The sequence below is a fragment of the Scomber japonicus genome, chromosome 15, assembly GCF_027409825.1.
Source record: "Scomber japonicus isolate fScoJap1 chromosome 15, fScoJap1.pri, whole genome shotgun sequence".
Taxonomy (NCBI): domain Eukaryota; kingdom Metazoa; phylum Chordata; class Actinopteri; order Scombriformes; family Scombridae; genus Scomber; species Scomber japonicus.
In genome coordinates this window covers 16,004,107-16,016,882 of record NC_070592.1, presented here as the reverse complement: position 1 = coordinate 16,016,882, position 12,776 = coordinate 16,004,107, and the positions used below count along the sequence as shown (strand labels likewise).

Here is a 12,776-nt window from a genome sequence, read left to right as displayed (position 1 = left end):
ACAATAAAAGTACAAAGGGTAAAAACACAGTTTGGAGTCTGTATAATAAATCAAAAACATTCTTGTGTCCCTGTAATAGTGCAGTCTCATTTACAAAGGCAGCAGTCTAATAATAAGTTCGAGGTCCAGAACTAAGAGCCAATTATTTTTTCATACAAAAGGAGCTTGGCTGTAAGACACACACATTTCCTGGTTTCGCCGGTGTAGGTGCTTCCATTGGTCTTTATATTTATATATGTAATGCCATTTCTGATATGTAGCATTATACAAGTGTCAGATTTTTTTGTGCATAACCACACTGTGTGCTTGCCGGTGTGTGTGCTTGGACTAGAAGAAGACAGACTATGTGAGAATGAGATTCATTTATATATGACTGAGAATATACATTACATACACACCATGCTCATATGTCTAACTGAGCAATCTAAGAATATTTTTTCTCCATTACAATTAGGAGTGGATTTTTACAGATCACATTAAGGCACTGCAGATTACTCCCCAAAATCTGCCTGCCCTGGTCAGCTTGATTCAATTGGCTGCTGTTAATACACAGATTAGGGAACTCTCTTTGCATCCTAATCCTCCCTACTTCCTTCTCCCTTGTCGTGGGAATAGGGAAGGTGTGTGAGAACAGGTTAGCCGATAGCAGGCATTCACTGTTGGATTATACTTGCAAGGGCAATTTTAAGCCGTTGTAATTTGGTTGTTAGGGTGGTGGTGTGAAAAGGAGATATATCACTGTGGTTGTGATTGTTACATGCAGATTTGGCTGATGCAGAAACTGGATTTGAGGTTTTTCATATTTAGAATATAATGAAGATATCATATGTGGCTTAGAAGCGTCAATATATTTGCTACAGCACAGTGCATTGTATGAAAAATTAGGAAAGGGATGGAAAACAATTGAATGCGAGATGTGAAAGAAAAGCATACTGTACACATTCATACATAAATGTTTCGCCTGTTAACTATTTTCTGTGTCACAGTTGAACACTGTATATTAATATGTGGTTGAAACTACTTTACAGTATAAAAACTGAAACCTTTCACCTATTCTTGCATGTTGGTTTTGATCTGGCCCTGAAACTTGCAAACACTTCCCCATTTGAGCAAAAGGGGGGGCAGTGAGCAACAGAAAAACACACTATCCCCGTTTACTCAGAGAGAACTTCAGCAGAAGACCACTCTCAAAATCTGAAGTGAAAGCTGCTTTCAAAGCGTATGAGACAAGCGTTCCTCTTTTGCTGAGAAAATGTTTGGATTCTGCAGAGAAGAGCTGAAGGTGTCAATGCAGTAGCCTGATCTTTTCCATGCTGGCTGAACAGGTAAATAGTAAAATTCACATACATATGAAGAATATGTGATTTTCTGAATGCCTGAATGCCTTACTCTGTTACTCTGCTGTCCAGTAAAGTAGAGATGACCAGTAAAATCTTTTTAAATCCCTTAAGAGCTGTTTCCAGAGGATGGTTAATTATTTATCTAGCTTATTGTGGATTTTAAGTGTAGTGTGTTACTTGTTCATATCCCATGTGTTGTGTCAAATCACTTATTTGTGTACACTCGTCAGTTAAGTGGATCTTGATCTTTCTTGGGTGAATGCTTCAGCTTCATCTTTTTTTAAAAATAAGAACATATTTTATAATAGGTCAGAGAGTCACCCTTGATGACATTTATTTTCATATTATGTCTAATATGTAAGTTGGCACCCTAATCACAATGGTTAAAAAAATGAATTGAAATTTAAAGTATGACTCATTTAATCTCACAAAATAGCTATAGAGGTATGCAGGCTTAAACAGCCAGTCTCCATTACTCAAGACTCTACCCATACAAGCCACACCTGGTACACTTTATTGTACCTGAGTGTATACTGTTCACACCGCCTACACAGAGCACAGGTACATCTCTAGGGAGTATCCTAACCCTCTAAAAATCTGCTACTCCTTTGGGAGCAGTTCTTTATTATTCCTCAAGCACGTCAGGGCCTTGTAGCACACACACACACACACACACACACACACACACACACACACACACACACACACACACACACACACACACACATTATTACTGTACTCTGAATGGTGCAAGTCATTCAAATGGTTGACAGCCTACTGCTGAGCCGACCTCTTCTACCTGCACCTGCGGTCCTTTTCAATTGTTCAAGCCCAACCTGGAGCATTTGATGTGGAACCTTTTATTCACCAACTAAGTGCGAGTAGGTGTATACCTGTAAGCACACGCAGAGAAGTAAGAAAAGAGCGAGTAACAACTGGTACAGGCACAAGCTTGTGTGTATGCAAATATACAGTATATGCATGCACTTCTGTGGGCTAGTAAGATATTTAGCAAACCCACAGCATATCTAAATTAGGACCGGGTGGTGATTGATGCAAAATAATAATAAAATTAATTTAAAATGTGAAGGTGACACTACAGGAAGACAACGGAGATAGAGTACAAACAGCATGCTAATATTCTAATAATACAAAATATACATATTCTGCAACACATTCTATGCTATGAACTGAAACTCTTTCATTCCCGTCTCCATTCAAATATCAAAGTCCATTCACTACCAGACTGTGTGTCTTCATTTCTATGCATCCAGGCCATGAATGTAATGCTAGCCTCCTGGCACACCGGGCAGCCTACCTCTCTGTCTCTTTGTTTGGTGTACATGTGACAAGGGCACAATAGAGTGCTGGACAATAGGCCACTTATTGAATGACTGGCAGGGAGCGGGATACATCCCAGATCGTCTGTCACTCCGCTGCCTCGTGCATCGTACGGCTCATGGTCAGTGTCAAGTATCACTCTCCTGTGATGAAGAGGCGAAGGTGCTCACTGCTCACTGATAAATCTGGACGGGGTCACAGGGGTCAAGAAAATAAAAAAACAAAAACTCTGATAACAGAACAGTTTTATGTGGATATGTGTTTCTTTAATATTAACTATAATTTAAGAACTTATAACAATAGTTCATTTTGTTGTTTTTATGAATTCTTGTTGATACACTAATGTCAAAGAAACTGTTAATCCTCACAAGCTTTTTAAAGTGTCAAAATGTTACTTAGAGCCAATAAAATCCAAGGGGTTTAAAGTGAATTTTAAACAACTGAATCATGTCATGAATAAATAAACATGTTTTCTAGTATCACTGCATGATTGTGTTTGTTTGTGGTTGTGTATGTGACAGTGAGATTTTCCAACTTGTCACTGTCAGCTGACAATCAGTCATTCCCTTACGCTGATCTGATTCTATCTAAGATCTTGAGCTCACTACCTCGAAAGGCCTGTCTTGACCATCTAGTCTGTTGACAGCAGCTATCTGACAAAAGTTTTTGGTTTGAAAGATTTTATGTGCTGTGTACATGTAAGTTATGTTACCCTCAGAATTTGATATTAAACATAAGACTCAAATACATCTTGAATACTCATATTAATTACATTTTTGAGTGTCAATACACATTGTATAATATATTTAAGTGTATACAATATTTACTTATATTATTATATCTTATTGTGTTTAATAGATGTACATTAATGCATATTCTAGCATTTAAGGTTACTGAGCTACATTACTATAGTCTACTGACAATATTATTATTTTTGCTGCTGTGATACTCTGCATAAGATCAATAAAGTTAATCTAATTCAGTGGTAGAAGTATTCAATTACTACTGTATGTAAAAGCACCAATAGCCTACTACAAAATAAAATACCAAATTTACCAATATGTGTTCTGTATTAAGAAGCTTTTCTGATTAAAAATATGAAAAGTAGACTACCAATTATGCAGTAGAATGGCCCCTGTCAGTGTTCATACATTATTGGAGATGCATTATCTTTATGCAACGTGCAACATTTTAATATTATTGAAGTGGAGCTAATTCTAATCGGAATCCTCATCTGCAAAGTGACTCCTGTTGTCTGATAAATGTAGCTGAGTAAAAAGAAATGACGTAGCACTAACTTGGTATGGAATTTGCAGCCTGCAGTTTCCTATGAATTACATCCCACAGATGAGCCAATAATAGCGTGTGTACATATGTGCTTTCTCACGCCCTGCTGTCAGTGAACTTACCTTGTAATTCTGTCTGTGTTTGCTCTGCTCCGAGCAAACTCTCGTATTTTTGCATGAGTAGCTTACAAACTGCTCCATTTTTGAACTCTCTCCCTCCCTCCCTCTCTCTCTCTCTCTGAAGGTGGGGGCAGAGAGCTACTAGCTGCGCGCTGCAGACATCATTAGGAGGGGAGACGCTTTCCACCGTCAGCGCCGGAGCAGAGCAGGGGAGCCCTGGCAACAAGGAGAGACACAAACTCAGCAGCCCGTTACACCCTACAGTAAGTCACCCAAAACTGTTCCTTCAGAGCTCGTCTCACCAGCCCGCCATTGCTTTCACCGTGCCACTTTTCTCCTTTGGAGCTGTGTAGAGAAAATGGCTGGAACAAATGGGCAGGGTGGCGCTGACGCTCTGGTTTACTTCAAAGCCTTGGAAAATGTTAACTTCGCCCTCTGACCTATTTTTTAAGTGACCAAGCAGTGCGAGGACGTGCGGGGCTTGCGTGTATATACTTGTCATTTCGCAACGTAAATGCAAAGTTGTGTTTAAGTGGGGCGGAAGGGGGCGGAGGTTTGGCTGGAATGTGACCGAGCGAGGAGCGCGTCCGCCGGGCGAGCTGGTGTCGGGCAGGCGCCCGTACTTCCAGTAACTGCGCCACTCGACCTCGGCTTAAACATTTGCTCTTTGCAGACTTTTTAAAAGCACAAAACAGTGTCATAAACTGCTAAGTGACGTCGCTTTAAGTCGCATATGCCTTATTTTAAACTATTCTCTTAGTGACAAAGACTGTCAAAGGCAAGCATTACATTTTTATCTACGTTTCACCATCGCGGAAGTGTTTTCTTTACACGAAAAGAGACGAAGAGCAACTAACCACAGTAATTTGTCCACTATTAGCGCAAACGCAGTTACATCTGTTTTGCATATTCCGACTGTTTTTACAAGGTATTTATAGTTGTGAATGTAATATGTTACTACACAGTGTTTTACATTACCAGCTGGTTGTAAAGGACATACGGTTTGTGATTGCTGGACTACCCGTGATGTCATTCATCCTAGCTTGGACCATTATATAACGGGACTGTAGGGAAGCCTGTGATAACAGGCTATTTTTACTCTGTTTACACCTCGGAGTTGCACTCAGTGTAGGCTATGCGTCCCAAGTGGTAGTAGCCTATACTTTCACTCACATTATGCAGTTATTATAGCATCCAAATGAAACATAAGTGGATGGACAAAATAGTGCCGAAGATGAAAAGCTCTGATTCTCTCCACCATCTGAACATTTACACTTTTGGTGTTCATTTTTTCCCTGACGGTCCACAATTATGTGTGATTTGAACAAACTTGTTGACTGTATCTGAAGCATGTCCTGTAGCTGCAGGCAATGAATGAGTTAATCAGTCTGAGGAGTGCTACCACTACTACTTAATAGAAATAAACTAGTATACATACTATACAATTGGTAGGCCTACCAAATACTCCCTGTTAGGTCAGTCCAACAACCTATAACTGATTTAAGTTATGTTTATAGTTTAAAGGAAGATTTCACTCTTTTTTTTTTTGCCAGCTCCATAAAAACTTAATAAAAAGCTATCTGAGTTGTTGTGCCGTATTATTCAAATTTCAGCTACCCCAAAACATGTGATTTTGTCAAAATATTGCTCAAAAGCCACTTACAAAATGCTTTTATGATTGCCTCTAGCTCTTTAATTGAACAGGAACTGTTGTGTTTAATATTATTGGCTTATTTAGCAAAATGTCAAAAAAAGAAGCATTTTGGAACATCCATATCGATATGTATTGGATTATGCTGCTAGAGTGATTTGATAAGGTTTTTCATAAATGTTGATATTGTTTTTTTTCAGGGATGTAGAAATCACATTCTTCATCTTGATCCAAGTATTTTGAAATAGACAAGAAGCTGTTAGTCTGCTGATACAATATTAGTTTGTGTGTAGAGCTGCACAGGACACACTTAGCCACTTAAGAATGCAGTTTAGATATGCTTGATAGTTGAATAGCTTTGCATTAGAGCTCCAATAATTTAAAAAACAAATTGGTATCAACAATAAATTAAATGTGTGTCATCTAGGATGGATTGCTGCAAACATGTTGCTGGATTATAGGCAAAGCAACAATTTTTCACACTTAAAGGTGCAGTGTGAAGCATTTAGGTGGATCTAGCAGAATGGACTTGGCAGAAATGGAATATAAAGTTATACTTATTTTAGTTTGTGTATAAACACCTGAAAATAAGAATTGCTGTCACTAACTTTCTGGGCTACATGATGTATTGCTGTCTTTTTTGCCATTAATAGTAGCTTAAAATATATATAAATTAATCACTTTTAGGCCATCATTACACATATTTACCAGTATTAACAGTATTTGCTTCTTTACTTTCCAGCAGCTGCTCTGCCCATGTTGGGAATTTGCAATGACTAGTCACCAGACACCAGACTCACTCACTGAAAGAAGGAACTCAAGCAACAAAGATCATACTGAGATAAAATCTGGTAAATGTCCCATAGCAAGCAAAGGCATCAGGATGAAGCAATCCATAATTAATTTCCCAAATTCCCACTCAACTTAGTATATGGAACAGTTCAGACAACTGAGCAGGATTCATAGGGGGGGGGGGGGGGGGGGCATAAACAAAACCTTAAAAAATACATTTTTAATTGGGAGTTATCCACATATGGAGCGGGTCCTCTTCTACAGAACCTGCCATGTTTCTTTAGTAACCCAGAACAAAACCAAACACTGGCTCAAGAGAGGGCCTTCTGTGTTTTTCACGAGTTTCATTGTCATATTCAGTTAATTGCAATATGCAACCTCACCACTAGATGAACCAATGGCTCTTTAATGTTTTTTTTCAGATCAATTACTGATGTCTGCAGTCAATTAAATTGCTTTCATTGGCCACAAAACTAGTTTTATAGATTGTTTTAGGATATTTTCTGTTTTTGCTGTTGAAGACGCTCCCTCTAACATCAGTTTGATAGTAATGACTACCACTTTGGGATGCTCTGTTTGCGGTAAAGGATGTGAGCACACACTTTTATGTTGAACATTCAGTGCTATTACATTCAGTAACTGATGAATTGAATTGGTTGACTGGTTGCTTTGGTTTTGTTTTTTCATGGTATTTAGTCAGACATGGGTATTACAATAACATGTTGTATTGCTGCGCTGGTTTCTGGGTGATGGCAGTCTAATATTGCTCAAGGTTGCACTAGTTGTTTGCGATAGTTTCCATTGCAATACTGTGGGACATACCACAGTAGTAGTATGTGAAACATTTTGTCCACTGTGAACCTGAAAAAAAAGCAGCTGGTCAATTGTTGCAAGCTGTAGCTTGTTGCCATAATCTCTTTATTGACATTTCATTTAGCTTCCTGAATAGGTAGATACTTTATATGAACTGAGCAAAAATGTAAATATTTTTGTGAATAATTTTATTATACTGTACCACCATGATGAGACAGCAGCAGAAGTTAATATGTAATTGTACACCGCCCGCCTGGCCTATACATTCATAGATTAAGCTGAAATGGTCTTTCATGGTCACAATTAGGAATGATAGGCAGGAGTTAGATGACAAAATGAAGGGGACCCAGTATTTATCCTGGTGGGACACCATGGTGGTTGAGTTCCTGGTCGTAATGGAAACAAGTGTGAAATGAAAGAGATTCACCAGAAATGTGCAGCATTGTATACCCAAATAGAGAGTAATTGCTTTTGGATGATTTAATGAAACACACTGTTTATTGAATGCTATTTTTACTGAGTGGGAAGAATGTGTATGGAGTGTGTAACAGTGCCGACTGCAGGGCAGTTTGAGTGCTTCGATAGGAGCAATATCCAGATTGAAATGAAGTAAATTATGGCTTTGATGGTGGGCGTTGAAAAGGTGCAAACCAGGATTTTAGAAAGAAAGTTAAAGTTGGATAACAAAAGTTGAGCTCACTACTGTCACCAGTCAGCTCCTTCAGGATGTGGACTGACATTTAAAGCCTGGAAGTCTTCAGGGTGATGAGTACATGACCAGAGGACAGAGGTTAATACAAAAGGTGGAGAGTGAAAATAGACAGACCTTTACAAGGTAGGTACAAATAGGGTGTAGTACAGTTTAGTTTATCAGGTGATGAGTGTTATCGGCTAAAATGTTTATTATTTTAGATGTACTAAGGAGTGCTAAGTGAGAAGGAAATAAGCAAACAGTGTATTTAGGGAACAGTAGAGGGAGTAGTTGGCCACTTGCTTGAAGTACAAGGAGTTTGAGATCGGAGTGGCAAAGATTTTGATTTGATCCATAGGAGCAGCAGATTGAATATTTTTCATGTTAGATTTCATCATGAACACAAAGACTCTGTGATAAGGAAAGACCAAACTATAGTGCTTTATTGTGCTCTAATGCTAGTGTGAAACAGGCGTGCTGTGCCACCCACCTACCACACACACACACATGCACTTTACCAATGCCACCATAGCCTTTGATTCCAGCCGCCACTCACTTTCAAATGGTAATGAGAGGCAATTAGAAGCCAATGTGTCCTAATCACAAGCCATTTAACTGAGCTCGGCTCATTTGTCAGAACCATATGTGCACACGGACCTGCACACTCAAACACACATGAATACACACATCTGCTAGATCATGCTAGTCTGTTAAGTCTTGTCTTTGTCTCTGGAATTTGCTGCCTATGTAAGGGAAAAGAGGAAGATTGTTTGTTAGCGAATGTGTGTTTCTAAGACAGAGAGCCTGATGGAGAGAGGGAGAGGGAGAGAGAGATTTCCAGGTAATGACTGGGCGGAGATTTCACAGCTAAATGAAAAAGTGACAGAAATGGCTGTATGCTCCAACCTGCAAATACAGGCAGCATGAATGATGGGTGGGAGGGGCAGATGAATTGACCAGTGGTTGAAACAAGTGTGTGTATCTATGTACATTTACTGAGAAATTAGTTGGAACAACAGTACTTACTGTTAATATTTTCCAAAAGAATTACTCTGACAGGTGACACTTTTCAAGCAGAGGCATATTGGAGGTTAAACACACATAAGAGCCTTTTACCAACCTGTCAAACTCTGAAGTAGCATTTACACAGATCCCTCAAGGCATTTATAGTTTACATGGATGAGCACACTTTCTCACAATATTCCTCTTCTAAATTTTGGAATGGCTAATGTTGTCCTCTGCCAAATGATGGTATGCATGTGAGTATTTAAAACAAGCTGCATTAAGAATAAACAGTCATAAACAAACTATTGCACCTAACATTTTCATGTGATATTTTTGCAGTTTTAACAAAAGTGTATGTTGCAGGAAACAGGGGATCACATTGTTGGTGCTCATTTAATATGCTTTGGATACAGTATACCTAGTAGGTAGTAGGTAAGACAAGCTGGAGTTTACCCCTTTATTTATTTGCTGCTGCAGCATTGACTTCTCATGTATACATATTGCAAATGTACTCTCAGGAGCCTTAACAAACACAGACACTTTGTTATAATAATGTGAACATACATACATACATACACAATATGTAGCTGCACCAACTCTGTCTTTTGAGATAACCGCACACAAACAAATTGCACACAAATTATAGGTCTTAAGAATGTGTGCTTGAACAAGACATGATGTTCAGCATATCAATTAGACGTTGTTCTCCTGTTTTTCTTCCCACTTGCCTGATGTTCTGATCTGATCTATCCTTGTTTTATATCATTTTCACACATATGTTTGATGCCTGATAATGAACATAATGAAGAACAGCAATGTAGGTAGTTAGGGATGCAGGAGGTGAGTTGAAATGTAGGGAAAAGACAAAAAAGCCAAAGAGAAGCAGCTACCGGTGGGAGAAAAAAAAAAGTGTGTGTGAGAAAAATGATTTAGAAAAAGTAAAGCATGGTGGGTAGGGGGGGCAGATCAAGAGATTGAGCTGTCTGGTTGAACCATGCAGTGCGCTCAGACCTTTTCAGCTTTTCCTTTCATCCTGTTCTATTCATGATCGCACAGAATACACGTGCATGCACACAAGAGAAAGGACGCACTCACACGCAGAGTGCTGCCTTTAAAGCGCACCAATGAGAGTTTTTTTGTATTTTGTGTGAAAGAACATTCCACTGTGTGCAATTGTGTGTGTGTGTGTGTGTGTGTGTGTGTGTGTGTGTGTGTGTGTGTGTGTCTTTATTGCTTAGTGCACAGTCTTGTCCTTCTTAGTCTGCTTTCTGTATGGGATAGCATACTAGTTCAATAGATGCCAGGGCAGCCACTTGAATCTGCAATTCATCGCTAAAGAATGAAAACATTTAATTGGTAATAGGCTCAATGAGAGAGTTTGTATGGTCTTGTGAATCACTGCATGTTGATATTGTACATATTGAAGACCCATAAGTACTTTTTAAATGTATTATTCAATCAAGACATTCAGAGGGGACCACTGATGTTGTACTTGTATATCTGTGTGTTAACATTAGAGTGGGTGAATATATTTGCAGTCCTTGTGACCTTGTTTCAATCCTTACCGTCTTTATCTTAACGTGGCAATCTGATCAATACCAATCCTCTGAATGACCAAGATAGTCTCAGTGTCTGAATGAAAGCAAGACAAAGATGAGAGTAAGAAAAATAGGAGTAGAGAGGATTAAAGCCATCCTACAAACTTGTGTTACACTGTTTGGTCGATAAGCTGCTGCATGGCTCGATAGCCATGTGAAAAAGGGAAGCTAGCTTTGGGACTTAGCTCAGCCCTGTGTTGGCTTTAGACCTGTAATGCCTGCCAGTGTGGTTGACATGATATACAGTTGTCTATATACTAGGCAGGTTGCTGTAAAAGGCCAAAAGGATTGGAGTGTATAGCGGTCTAGATTATGACAGATTGCTCATGCGAGCAAATAACAAGCTCTCAGGCTACAAGTTTGAATTCATGCAACTCTTCAAATCAGGTAAGATCATCTCTGTGCCTGAGTTATACATCAAATGTGATAACTCATGTAGGTTATCATGCACTGATTAATTCAGCATGCTCCTCCTGTGATCTCTCAAGCCTTGATTCATATTTGATCATATTCCAAGCAAAGCCTGGCTGAGAGGGGAGGATTTTAAGCATTGGTATTTTGAGGGCCAAGTTAAACGAGGGAGGACCTAACTGATAACAGCACACCCTTTATAGGAGATCCAAATGTGGTTTGAGTTATTTGCTCTGTGTTTAATGGTATTATATAGTTTATAATAGAGCAGTGGCTCTAAGCTCTTTCAACTGTGGCTCTCTTGGTGACAAAGCCACTACACTTTTTGTTGGGATTGAAATCTGGTTCTGTTGCTTAAATGGTTATCCTCCAGGTCCTCTCTCTAAATAATATTCTACTCATCTCCCTACTGCAGAAACATTTTGTTGTGTCATATACATTTTCTTGCCCTCGTATTTTTTTCAGTCATATACATACACATTACACAAACACATCCTTCTCTTCTCTTTTCTTTTGCTTTCTTTTTTCTTTTCTTTTCTCTTCTTTTCTTTTCTTCGTTTTCTTCTCTTCACCAAGCTCTGTTGTCCTTATCAGAGGCAGTAGAGGATTACAGAGCAGAGTTGACACTGACTGGCAGTCAGACAGCTCCTGCAGACTTGTTTCTTCCCCATAGAGCTCCAGGCCTGGGACAGGGATAAGCCGACACCCTGGGACACAGAGAGTTGGATAGTGATGAGGAAGAGAGATGAAACAGTAATCATAGGAGTTAGGGTTATACATATACAGTATATTGAAGCACAGATTTATGTTAATTATTAACATTTGCATCATATCAACACATATAGTCTGTGTAAAAATCATGATAATCTTTTTGAAGTGACGGATCAATCATTGGGGTGATTTGAAACTTATTTAAATGTATTTAAAGAGTTTAGTGTAAATATATAAGTAATATAATGAAAATATTAAACTGTTTTGTTTGAATGTTAACTTTGAGCTGGCAAAGAAAATAATTGTCCATGTTGTTTTATAAAATGTCCAACATGCTGTGTCCATTTAGGCGTGACATTTAGAAATTATAGCCCAGGCAGCTGATGACAGTATAAATTGCTGTGACCCTGCCATACATACTCTACCCTACTTTCACAAAAAGACTGAATGAAATTATGTCTGTTTGAGTACAAAAGCTGAGGAAGTACCTGACAGTGTGTTTTCTTGCAAGTCACTTTGTGTATTTTGTTCTTGCAAGTCACTTTGTGACCAAATGTACCTTTTGTATCTTGCACTGTGAGCAGCCAGTCGCTACTGCTTTGATAATGTCATAACCCCTCACTGGCTTCCCACCCACAAAAACCTGACAGCTGTTTAGGTTAAAGCTCTGCTGCTAGGCTAGAGTCTATCATATCTTTGTAATTAAACCTCTAGTTTTGGCTGAAATTATACAATTTTTTGACCTTGAGTATGATAAGCTATTTTGTTTTATGTTGGATCAAAGTATACAAGCCTTGTCTTGAAAGGGCCTATTATGTGCCTGTCATTGTACATCTGTGAAAAATGTGCTTTTCAGTTAAAACATTATACCCTCTATATAAACCCCCTTTTTACTGGTGCCTCATTCTAATTTTTTGGGAATGAAGCCCCCAGATCTGCAGCTGTAAGGTGGGAGTGTGGGTATCAACAATGACTTAAGTCTGAGCCAGGAGGATATGCATTGAGAGAGAGGAATTC

General features: G+C 38.8%; 1 protein-coding gene across 1 annotated transcript in view; it reads left to right on the top strand.

Moving 5' to 3' along the window:
* Window positions 1-4,256: 4,256 nt before the first annotated feature.
* atxn1a (ataxin 1a) overlaps window positions 4,257-12,776 on the top strand; it is a 92,209-nt gene continuing 83,689 nt past the window's right edge. The window contains exon 1 of the mRNA XM_053334472.1: window positions 4,257-4,350. The gene's annotated coding sequence lies outside the window, so the exon portion shown is untranslated. The remainder of the gene's footprint in view (window positions 4,351-12,776) is intronic.